The sequence below is a fragment of the Bactrocera neohumeralis genome, chromosome 4 (assembly GCF_024586455.1).
Source record: "Bactrocera neohumeralis isolate Rockhampton chromosome 4, APGP_CSIRO_Bneo_wtdbg2-racon-allhic-juicebox.fasta_v2, whole genome shotgun sequence".
Lineage (NCBI taxonomy): Eukaryota > Metazoa > Arthropoda > Insecta > Diptera > Tephritidae > Bactrocera > Bactrocera neohumeralis.
In genome coordinates, this window is record NC_065921.1 from 54,850,731 (window position 1) to 54,862,308 (window position 11,578).

The 11,578-nt window shown below is 33.3% G+C and overlaps 1 non-coding gene across 1 annotated transcript; it reads left to right on the forward strand.

Annotated features, from left to right (window-relative positions):
- The first annotated feature begins 8,137 nt into the window (after nucleotides 1–8,137).
- On the forward strand, nucleotides 8,138–8,341 carry LOC126757715 (small nucleolar RNA U3). The gene has a single exon (XR_007666783.1). It is a non-coding gene; the product is annotated as a small nucleolar RNA U3 (small nucleolar RNA).
- The last annotated feature ends 3,237 nt before the right edge of the window (nucleotides 8,342–11,578 follow it).

Here is an 11,578-nt window from a genome sequence, read left to right on the forward strand (position 1 = left end):
TTTCTCAAAATGTTTAATCGTATTTTTAATTAGTATTGCGCTTCCGCCATGGGCGCAATTGCTAGGATGAATTGTAAGGTAAGTTTCATAGTTTTCAATTTTAAAATAGGTTTGTGACGTAAAATGTGTCTCCGATATCATACATACGTCAACATCTTCCGAGTTTAGTATTTTATTTAGACATCTTTGGTCTTAAAAAGATATTTTTCAAGCTTGAATAAGCTATTTTGAAAGGAAGTGTTGAATTCGTCTTGTGTATTGAGTTTCTGTGAGATCTGTGTTAAAATGTTTGTTTATTTCACTTAATTTCACTAGTGATGTGGGGGGAATACTTACGCTTTGCCTGTGGTTATGTATCCCTTTTTGCTTGTGTTTAAATGAAAGATTTATAAGTTAGAGGGAAAAAGGTAAAAATTCAACCACTTATATTTTCGGTTCACAATATTTTATATTTTTAGTAAATATACATATATAAATTTTCCTTTTCACTATATGGTATATTTTTAGCAAATATATAAATTTTATTTTATTTATATTCAGTGCACAACCTCACACACAACCGAAAAGCTTTTCCAAATTTTGGACCACAAATTAACTGCACGCGGATCAACCGTTGAAGAGCTGGCGAGACGTGTGTATCTCTTTCGGGCGTAGAAATCGAATTGGGGGCACCCCGATCAAACCCATCCTTTTTGATCGGTTAGGTGGTGAAAACGATGTACATACATATGTTGTGGTATGGTAGTGTTTGGTGCGTGGCGTTGCGTGGTGTGATGCTGTATGTTGTGTATGATAAGTGTTGTGTTGGGGGGCGAGATACCATGAAGTCGCATAAACAATGTTGTTATTGGATATATTATATTTATTATTTGCTTTTAAAACATGAGCAAAAGTAATTTTTTCTGATGTTTCAGCTGTAATTTTAGAATCTTCTTGTTGTTGATGTTCATTGTTTTTTATTCTAAATTCTACAGAACTTTCTACTTTTTGGGCTTTTTTGTAACCAATTGTGTTAGCTCGTATTTTCTGTAATTCTTTGGCAACAAGGCACCCTCGATAGTTGGCTGGATGTGTTTCGCCACAGTTACAGCATTTAGGCTGCTGTTTCTCTGGTTTCGAACATTCAGATGTCTTATGCTTACCTGCGCACTTAACTCATCTTGGTTGTTTGGGACAATAGTTTTGTGTGTGCCCAAATGACTGGCAATGTTTGCATTGTGGTATCATCTTAGGCAGTTTTACCGGTTCAATAAAAACAATTGAGTTCTATATAGTTTTGGTTTCGTAAATCATTTTTATGTTCTCCATGGGATCGAATGTTACCAAAAACATGTCGAGGGGAGTTTTGGTTTTCCATTGAAGGCGATTGGCAGCACTCAGTGCAATTAATCCTTGCTCTTTTAAGGGGGTATTCTGGTTTAGAAGCCAGAATTTTAGGTTTATTTTTTGACGCGATAAAAAAAATCAATAATTATTTTGACTATCCATTGCTTTTTATTGATATTCTAAGAATACAAAACCTAAATAATATAAGAAACAAAATTAAATTTAAACAAAAAAAAACGTTAACTTCGGTTGCACCGAAGCTAAATACCCTTCACAGGTGCATTTCTGTTAGTAACTATGTGTTCAGTTTGTATGGGAGCTATATGCTATAGTCAACCGATCTGATCAATTTCTTCGGAGATTACATTGTTGCTTTAGGAAATAATATATACCAAATTTCGTGAATATATCTTGTCAAATGTGAAAGTTGTCCATACAAGAACTTGATTCCGATCGTTCAGTTTGTATGGCAGCTATATGCTATAGTCAACCGATCTGAACATTTTCTTCGGAGACTACACTGTTGCTTTAGAAAATAATATTTACTAAATTTTGTGAATATATCTTGTCAAATGTGAAAGTTGTCCATACAAGAACTTGATTCCGATCGTTCAGTTTGTATGACAGCTATATGCTATAGTCAACCGATCTAAACATTTTCTTCGGAGATTACAAAGTTGCTTTAGGAAATAATATATACCAAATTTCGTGAATATATCTTGTCAAATGTGAAAGTTGTCCATACAAGAACTTGATACCGATCGTTCAGTTTGTATGGCAGCTATATGCTATAGTCAAGCGATCTGAACATTTTCTTCGGAGATTACAAAGTTGCTTTAGAAAATAATACATACCAAATTTCGTGCATATATCTTGTCAAATGTGAAAGTTGTCCATACAAGAACTTGATACCGATCGTTCAGTTTGTATGGCAGCTATATGCTATAGTTAATCGATCTGATCAACTTCTGTGAAGATTACATTGTTGCTTTAGAAAATAATATTTACCAAATTTCGTGAATATATCTTGTCAAATGTGAAAGTTGTCCATACAAGAACTTGATTCCGATCGTTCAGTTTGTGTGGCAGCTATATGCTATAGTCAACCGATCTGAACATTTTCTTCGGAGATTACAAAGTTGCTTTAGAAAATAATACATACCAAATTTCGTGCATATATCTTGTCAAATGTGAAAGTTGTCCATACAAGAACTTGATACCGATCGTTCAGTTTGTGTGGCAGCTATATGCTATAGTTAATCGATCTGATCAACTTCTGTGAAGATTACATTGTTGCTTTAGAAAATAATATTTACCAAATTTCGTGAATATATCTTGTCAAATGTGAAAGTTGTCCATACAAGAACTTGATTCCGATCGTTCAGTTTGTGTGGCAGCTATATGCTATAGTCAACCGATCTGAACATTTTCTTCGGAGATTACAAAGTTGCTTTAGAAAATAATACATACCAAATTTCGTGCATATATCTTGTCAAATGTGAAAGTTGTCCTTACAAGAACTTGATACCGATCGTTCAGTTTGTATGGCAGCTATATTATATAGTGGTCCGATATCGGCCATTCTGACAAATCAGCAGCTTCTTGAAGTGAAAATGACATTTACAAAATTTCAAAACGATATCTTAAAAACTGAGGGACTAGTTCGTCCCGGACCGACGGACAGACAGACGGACATGGCTAAATCGACTCAGCTCAACGTACTGATCATTTCTATATATACTTTATAGGGTCTCCGACGATTCCTTCTGAGTGTTACAAACTTCGTGACAAACTTAATACGAGTATACCCTGTTCGGTGTATAAAAAACTACAGGTCGGCGAAGTAGAGACTGATGAAGAAATGGCTTGTCCTGGTGTGCAGGATATAAATCCTTTCCGTCACTTAAAATGAAAATTTATGCGAAATCCGTGAAGAGTAAAAGTGTAGTTATCGCACTGCAAAGCGTTTTTGAAAAAAAAAATTTACAAAATTGTGGAGAATGGAATAAAAGTTTCGTATTTTCCCTGTTTTTTTGTGGTTCGGAATTCTTTAAAAATAAAATAAAAAATCTTCCGAAAGCTCTTCGTAGTGCGATACAATAATGTATGAGAAAGCTCTGTGTAAAATTTCATGTGAATCGGTTGAATAGAACTTGAGATATTATGCACATCGTTTCTAGAAAAGTAGTTATGAGAAAAACGAGTTTAAAGTTTGAGAAAGGCTGCGAAACGGTTTTGTCGGCGCGTCACAAAATGAGCTTTAACTCGGAAAATGATTTGAATTTCGAAAAATCCTCTTAGGGACATTTTCTTGAAGGGTTGTGCTATAAAAATGTGCAAAAAAAATCGATTTTTCTAATTTCTAAACCAGAATACCCCCTTAAGTCATTAAAAATCGATTTCGGATCATAAGAATTATGCAAATTTTTTACAATAACTCTATGCATCTGTAGTCCTCTACGGAGGAAGTAAATATTTTATATATTCCATTATTTAATAGTTTAATAGTAAAGTTGTTTTTTTCTTCTGATTTTGCGATAGCATATAGTTGCTGATATTTACTGCCGTTGGCATCTCTAGACACCATAATTGGTGAAGGCGGCGAACTATTTTTTGGGGTAAGCGGTTTTGATATGGCGTTATCTGCTTTTTATTGAAGATCGGGAGAATACTCCGCTTTTCGTTTTTAAGCTGGTCTTTGGTTTAGAATCCATTCCGTTTCTCTAGCTAGTTCTTCCTCATCCGTTGAGAATTCAACCTTGTTTTTCAAATTCGGAATTTTCTTTACATCATTGGACTTAAGCTTTATATTTTCGGCTTTTAAAGTATTTACTTCCAGTGAGAGTCTTTTACACATTTCTTTTTTTGTTAGTTCTTTGATTGTGACATCTTTTTTGGCAGTTTTATTTACTTTGCCTCCTCCTGGAGGTGGATATAATTGGCATAATTGATTTTAAAATTTGCTTATAATTATATTCATATAAACAATTAAGGATATAAATATAAAATAAACAATACTTGGCAACCCTGAGTTACGCCTTGAGAAAAATCGTAACAGAATACCTACAATAAGAAATATAGAAACTAAAGAAGAGCATGAATAACGGCTTAAACAAGATAGTGAAAAAAAATCTTCTTCGCAAACTACCAAGACAAACTAAAAACGTACACAAAGACTTGATGCCAATCGAAACCGAATAGCTCAATTACGAAAAAAATTGATTTAAATCTTGCGGTGTTCAACTACAATAAGGACGATGATCACAGAAATCACAATGACGTAGTGATCGGTGCAATGAAAAAAGTTTGTACACATTGTGGTGCTTTGAAGTTCGCTGAAGAATCCCCTAGAATGTGCTGTTCGAACGGTAAAGTTGTTTTGTCACCATTGATGAAGCCACATGAACCACTTCTTAGTGATATTTCCAAGCGCACTTCAACTTTCAAATATTTTTTTCAAAACATCCGAAAGTATAATTCATGCTTCCAAATGACATTCTTTGGAGCAACCAACATAGTGAGCAATGCCGGCTACATGCCAACTTTTAAAGTGCAAGGTCAAATTTACCACAAAATTGAATTATTGCTCCCAGTTCAAGATGAAGATCCCAAGTTTTTATAAACTCGCAATTATTTGTAAATGTGTTCCTACAAATTTTCAAGTTCCCGCAATCCATATGAATGACTGAACGCGAAAAAGTTGCCAGAATGGAAGATAGCGTTGTGAAATTGAATATACACCTTACACTGATTATAATGTTAGCATTATGCTAAAAAGTTGCCCTTAACTCAATGTGCCCAACGAATTGCACGAATTTTGACTCATTTATTACTAATCCTAAAACTTATATGACAATTTTCATGACTCATTTATTTCTAAAATAATAAGACACTTTTTAAGTTCATTGTACCCTACAATATAAAGATTGTATGCTGAAATAGAAAGCTCAAACTCCAAACCAAACACAAATAAGAAAATTTGCTTATAACTTTTGCATTAACAGCTTAACTGCCTTGCCCATTTAAACAACCAACCCGAACTCACATAAGCAAATAACTGTATGTAATATATACACACATATAACATCTGTTAACAAGTGCAAAGCGGCTTGCCGCTGACGAGTCAAAATGTCTTTGTAGTCTGCTTTGTTTCTTTTGTTTCTTGCAAAATTCGTGTCAGGGCCCTCTTTAAGGATTTTTGATTGGGGTATATTTCTGTAATACAAAAACGTATCGAATAACATTAAAAAACATATTTTTGACGTTTCATAAGTTGTCACATAAGACTGAATGGTAAAACGCCAATATATGCAGCTACAAAAGTCGCATAGCCATTTTCTTACCTTTCAGTATTTTATTTTCCGACTGTTTTATACGGTCCAATATCCTTTTCTCAAGCATATCAATATCTGAAAAATAACAAAATACTTAAGATATTTCCCTTTAACTATTTAATTAAAATTTAATTTTTTACCTTTTTTAGTTACAGGAGTATTTTCTGATGCTTCTTCTATGATGTGGTTAAAATCCATTTTCTGTCCGAATAATTTACGTACGTTTATATGTTCTTAATGCTTACAAATATCAAAAAAAAAATTAATGAAGGAAAAGAATGAACAAGTTGATGCTAGACTCATAGTTACTAAATTTTATAATTTTTTCTGATATTTCATCTATGTTGTGATGATAGACGGAAGACGAAATTTTTAGGACTTCACATGACTTGATGTTGAGAATTCCTGATGAGATAGGTGTTTCAAAATAATCCTGTAAATTCAGAACTTCCTTTCCAAGTAGCTTTGTGGACTTATTTATAGCTACTAATTTAAATATTTTGCCCTTAACGCTGTAAAAGTTATCAGGTTCTTTCGGCGAAAAGTAAAACTTTGAAGATTGTACAAATATTAATGAATCATTTCTAAATTTTCCTTTTTTAATTTCAGTCGATGGATTCATAGTATTGTTTGACCTAAAACTGTCCTCAACTAAACGATTGTATACTTGTGAGACGACATGGTTATGCTTTTTTATCTTTCTTTTCAATTTCCATAAGTAATTTTCAAATTTAAATGCACTAAAAGATTCAAGACATCCAAAATTTACGGTATCACTTGCGAGATGTGTTAAGCAATGAAAATTGAATGTAAGGAAATCATCATCGTAATACTGAGGCACAAGTTCTACGAATTTTTCCAGCATTTGACTAGCACATCTATTGTATTTAATATAATTACTTTGACTAAAAAGAATCCTAATGCTTAGTGAAAGAAGCAAAAAATGGTTATATATTACTGGATCTAAAATTTCTTTTAGTAAAAATATTCCAGTATAGAGAAGAAAGCACCTAAACTCTGTGGCTTTAAACCGCTCAACATCTTTCAAAGAACGTGGGTGCCTAGCAAACTCTCGCGGCACCTGATTGCAAATAAACATTATTATTGAATCTAATGCTTGAATTTGTTTCTGTTTAAGTGAATAAGGTTTTTTACGTTTTTTTATTCAGGCCAACAATAAAGTCTTTGTAACTCCTAGACAGACTACATGCATGTAATCCAAAGCAAACGATTTAACAATATCTATTGGAAGCTTTTCAATTACCATCGGTTCTAAAATTACATGATGGGCTCTATCAACACGAGCACGAAAATCGGTATCAGTTCGAGGAAGACTATTTTCTTTAACAAAAATTATTTTGTGATTTTTAGACTGGCCTTTCTGTATGCATTTAGGACAACACGAATATCCACAATGACCTTTGATACCAAGGATAAACGCTCGCGCAGGTGCGTCACATATAAAAGCTCTACAATTTACAGAGTAATGTTTTTCGTTAAAAAATATTCCATTTTCCATTAAAATAAGTAGTTCATCTACAAATTTTGTAAGAAATTCGTTTGCGCTTGCTGACTTGCTATTCCCACAATACACTCCAATAACCTTCACATCGTCCCACCCGTTTACATTAATTAGAATTGGCCACACCTGAAGGTTAGAACTTTTTGCCAGTGGAAGCCCATCAATATTAAAGTTTAAGTCCAACCGGGTATCATTGAAGTCATTCTGATTTAAAAAATCGGTCAAAGCTCTTTCAACGCCGTAATGTACATATTCTCCCGAACCCATTGTTACTTTAGGTATTTCTTTTGGTGTATTTCTTAAAGTTCTAGAGCATAACGGAAGTCCTGAAACATACTTTGCTAAAATTTTCAATAAGTCGTCCGTCGCAGAAGTCGTAATATTATGTTTAAATGTCCATTCGGTTAAGTTCTGTGGCAAACTTGAATTTTCACCATCAGAAGCACCATCTATGTCATCATTTGATTCACTAAACTCCTTTTCGGATTCACTGCCGCTTGAATCACATTCGATATTGTCACTTCGCAATTCTTTAAGAGCTGGCGGCGAATCTGCATCTGACTCAAGTGCATCGTGGGTTTCATTCCTTAACTCACGATAATCAAACAGCATGTCCACAATCTGCTCGCTTTCTCTCTTTAACTTTTTTTATACATTTAAAAATTATATTTACCCGTAATTTTGTAATAATAATAACCGTCTAAAAAAATTTAAAGCACTTTTCGCACGTATTATTTTTATTTGACACTAGGAATGAGCGACTCAGCAGACACTTATTGTATTCGATAACTATCATTTATATCGATAGTGCATTTCGAGTGTTTCTCTAATCATTCTATAATCAAATTCTAATGTTGTTCTCTAAGCTTGAATTCGATTCGAGAAACATTAGAAAACTATATTAGAATTCTAATGTAAAATCTAGCTTTTTCTCTAACGTTAGAGACAGTGTTTGCTGGGTATACTTTACAGGATCATTTCTGTAGTTAGTCTTCATTTAAATTTTTTTTGAAATCGACCCGCGATGACGAGGTTTATCGTTTTATCTGACAGCGTGAGGTTTATGAACTTCATTTCTAATATTGTGTTGTGGCATATAAGAAATGATGTTTCTTCGAAAATCGCTCGCTTACAACGGATAAAACGACTTCTGAGTGGTGATTTTAATGAATAAATTCCAAGGTTTTACGCAAAAATAATGCGGTCAATAAATACAGTAAACTTATGTATGCTTGCGCATTATTTTTCTTTCGTTCGTCTTTCATTTTTGCGAATTCTCAACTATTTTATGTGACTTTATTTCTTTCGTCTCTCTTTTTTTTGATCGAATTCTTTGAATTTCTGAACGCGCACATGTGTATACATACATACATTCATATGAGCATGTGCTGGTACACAAGATAGGATAGAAGATGTATGCCTTTTAACATCGTATACTATACTAATAAATATTTTGCTTACTAATAGAAATTAAATTTATCTCAGCAATATACCTAATATACATATACATAATATTGCTGTGATAAATTTAATTTCTATTAGTACGAAAAATATTTATTAGTATAGTATTACGATGTTAAAATGCAAAAATTAAAGACTAAGTCCTGCGTTCACATTGTGACTTTTTATATGCTTACCACCAACACCACTATTGACACTTTCGTGGCGTTGTCTTAAGTATTTTTTGGTTATGTATGTAAGAAATATACGATGGTTCAAATAATTTTGTTTAAGTATAGAAATATGCTTTTGTAAAACATTTGCTTTCGCAAACATACCGACAAATGTGCAAACGACATAATATATGTATGATTGTTTCGCATTTTGCTTCTACGCCGGTCAAATTTCTATACAAAAATCGACTGAAATGCATGAGAAAATAAAATGGGCAACTAAGGCAAATAATTTAAAAAAAATTTATTGATAATTAAATATAAATGAAAATACATGTAAATTTACTTAAATTTATTTAAATTTATTAAGAAACTTATTTAGATTTATTGAAAAAGTGCAAAGAAAAATAAAAAGGAAATTCATTTTACTTTGGCCCAGTTTTGTGCGCAATACAAATGCAACGCCAATAATGAATACAAGAAATTGACTAAACACCATGATATAAGATATACAAATTATAATATGACAACCCAATTCGAAGAGTACAAAAGAGAGATGGTAACGCTGCATATTCCCTTCCGCAAAGAAGAGACAGAACTACTTTTCGAGTCAAAATTCCTTCATTTAGCCTTTGCTTTATAAAATGTGCATAATGAATTTAAATGTTCTAGTTTTCTTTCATACAAAATGATATGCATTTCTGAATATCACTAAGAAGTATAACTTCTTCCGCGCGTAGGGACTCCACGCACCTTTTTTTTTAATTTATACATTTTCATACCGGTAACTCTACAGTTATTGCATTAAACTTTCTCATTTATTAGCCACTCAGATTTTCATGCACACACATACTTTCACTTTCGCGCACCTAAGGATGAGCTATGCTTAGCTGCCGCTACGCCACTTTGCAACTTATGAAAACTACAAAATTCTTACAAACTTCTTATCGCACAGTCTTAAAATTGTAGCGCAAATCGCTTTGACACACTCTGACCACTAAAAACTCATTTCCTTCATTTGCATGCGTTCTACGTGAGCGCAAGAGGGTTCGTAGCCTACTTTTGTGCGTACCTTGCGCGAGGCAATTATAATGCATGTTTTATGGTTCGCATGACTTTTGCTTCTGTATTTTAGAAATAGTAAATGAGTTGCTTCAGTTTAATCAAAAGATAATGAAATCTTTGCAAGCTGCTTCTAAAATCGCAGATTGTTGATTTGATGCAATAGTACGAGTATTATGATGTCTAGGGACTTAAAAGAAGTCAAAATTAAGGGGACGTACTTTTTACTATAAAAGACGGGAAATTAAAGATGTGAGGGGAGAAGAGATACATTTTTTTAATTATTCACACACCTTTTTAGTATGGATTCAATCACGAATAAATTTTAAATTACTGTAAACTCATATATGCTGATAGATATCTCAAGAAAAAAATTGTTTTCAATCCAAATGATTGCGGACTAAAACTTTTCGATACCGAAAATTCGGGATTTTTAAAAATTGTTATTTCTTATTCTTCAATCTTAATGTTTCGAGATTACTTTATTTTGTTGTTAAATAAATGATTTGTATCTAATTTTCATATAAGGGTTGCTGTACCGTATTCATCTGAAAATCCCGAAAATACGGTAATATTAAAAATCGTTATTCTGATAGGCATCTAAAAAAAAAAAAAAATATGTGTAGCTAGAAATTTAACTTTCATTTCAATTATTAAGTCCCGTTTTCGTTTGAGAAACCCGAACCGGACTTATTAAAAAAGTGTATTCTCAAAAATTCTCCACTAAAATGAAAACTAAAAGTAAAGTTAACACTAATTTTAAGTAGTTGGAATCCTGAAGGTTAAATCCCGAAACTTCTCCCGAAAATTCGGGCTATTTAAAACCGTGGTTCTTGAAAAAATATACAATAATTAAAGTTGAGAAATTACTGTTTATTTTAGGTCCCCGGGATCCCGTAGATAAAGAAACTAATCTCGAAAATTCGGAATTGTTAAAGGTGTGATTAAAAACAAAATGTTCACGAAAACTTAAACATCGTCAACACTTTTTTGGAGTTAACAGGATTCCGTAGTTCCCCGAACCCGATACTTAATTTAAAATTTCTTTGAAATGAGCATTGCCATTTTGAACGATATTTCAAACTAGGAATATACGAATACCATGTAACTGCTCCTTCAACAAGTAAGCCGTGTCTCCTTTCTAACCTTATTCTATGATTTCCGCATTTATTGCTGTGTTGCCACAGTTCACTCGCATAAATAAGCTAAGAGTTGCCGGGCGTGCAATGAAGCGCTATATCGCCTCAAAGTATGTTATGAAGTTGGCGAATGAGTCGCAAATGCATGTGTATATAAGCAAGCTTGGACTACTTAACGGCGCGAAGCAATAGTAAATTAAAATAGAAAATAAAGTATAACCGCAATCTAAATGCAAATTAGCAGAAATTACGTATGGAAAATGCATATGTATTGATATGTGTGTGACTTGCCTGTCTTACGCTATAGTTAGTCGTTGACAAAGCAGTGAGCGGGGCACTGGGAGTGAGGCAACTAGCTGCAATATTCGTGGCGATCAACTGAGTTGCGAATTGTGTGGAAAAAACTTTGTGTTGCCCTTTTTGTGTGTATATTTTATAAACTCCTTATTTATATGTGTATGTATGTTTGTACAAGTGCCTGTGTGTTGACTATTCAGCCACAGCAGCGTGAGGAGCCATAAAGATACTTGGAAAACCACTAGTCTAACTTCCTACTCTGCTGCTGCTTCCTCTTCTTTGCTT